Source organism: Perkinsus marinus (assembly GCF_000006405.1).
Source record: "Perkinsus marinus ATCC 50983 genomic scaffold scf_1104296947690, whole genome shotgun sequence".
Classification (NCBI taxonomy): domain Eukaryota; phylum Perkinsozoa; order Perkinsida; family Perkinsidae; genus Perkinsus; species Perkinsus marinus.
Window position 1 is genome coordinate 11,953 of NW_003210518.1, and position 1,623 is coordinate 13,575.

Below are 1,623 nucleotides of genomic sequence, written 5' to 3' on the forward strand. Positions count from 1 at the left end.
TCCTTGAGTCGTACTATTGTATGTTAGATGTCCCTATGGCAGAGGGGAGGGAGCCTAAGCCTACTTATGCCCTTCGCTATCGACGTCGCATGTCGCAGCCGCCCTCCAGCACGAAGCTGTGCTTGTTGAGGTTTGTTGGACATGTCATTGCAAGTAGGGACAACAGTGTGAGGGGGAAATATGCACATGGTCGCCCACATGTGGGAAATTTGGGAAAATTTTCGGAGTTTCTTTTCGTTTTTGTACACTTCGTGTAGTGAGGGAACTCTTGAGCTCAGCTGAGAAAAGCGAAAATACAGTACGTGTTAGTTTGATATGCAAATGTGTGTTATTTTAGAGGATAAATTTTAGTGAACAAGTTGTCGCTATCACAGTCCCAAACGGGTACTTTCATCACAACACATATGCATAACCATCGTCACATTGTATATGCGATATAGTTTCGCATTGATTCTCATTAACCTCGTTCGAAATAACGCACATTCGCATATCAAATGGACACGCAATGTATATTCCTCCAACGCTGAGGTACGATGGCCTTCATAACGATACAGGCATGTACGTTTCTCATCTACGGTGAATACCCTGGTGTCACACTCGCGCCTCCGCGGAAAAAAGTGGTTGCTGAGCTCTATATGTGGCTGGTGGTGAGTAATTCGGCATGATAATTTCGTGGCGCGTGACGTTTTTACTGCAGGTGAGTTGCTCAGCAGCGTCAGTGTTGGTCGTCAATGTGGTTGCTGCGAACCAATCTGCGAAGCACTTCTTGACAAGGGGCACTTGGCCTGGAGAAATTTGCTTCGATGCAGTGCACAAGTAAGAGTATTGTGGGAATTTCATAATAAGAGTTCCAATTGTCGTTATTATGATGAACTTATGAAAGCTTTGAAGGACTGGTGGTTGCTCCTAGGGTGATAGGAAGGCCGTAGGGGGAAAAGTTGCTATTGGAGTGGTGATCAGCAACCACTGCTCTTGTTATGGTCACTATGAAGTGATTCCAAACTTTCCGTTCAAGGGCAACCTTGCTAGATACTGCATGGTCTAGACCTGCAGTGGAGTTGATCCACTCATCAGTGATGAATAGATCAACTCCACTGCAGAAATGTTGCGGAGCGAGCGGAGCATATACCACAACAGCAGGCACTTTCGCATTGTGCGTGCGTGCGTGCAGAATTATTCTAGCTTAACCGGGGACCTAGGTCAAATTCATTGATATAATCAATAGACGTGGACTAAGTGAACTCCGCCCCTTCGTCACGAAGACCTAGTGATGAGTCGTCACATTTCTTTGGGGACTACCGAGCAATAGGGAGTCAGCGGTGGTTACTACTAGTGATAGGAGTATTCAGTGATACTATGGAATAGGGGTGAATTCTGCGCCTAATGACGCCGATGCTTTCTTTCCCTTCGGGCCCGGCATCACCTCCATCCTTGTGATCTCAATAATCGGTCTTTGTCGATGCTCCCTATGATAACGACTGATCGGTACTTCGCCTTTACACGGGTGCTAATAGTTTGTTGAATACTTATAATGACAACTTTAGGGAAGAGGAACTATACGTGGTGAAGTAGAGCCTAGGAGAAAATACAGATGTCGCGAATACTATGTGTTATTGCCTCGAG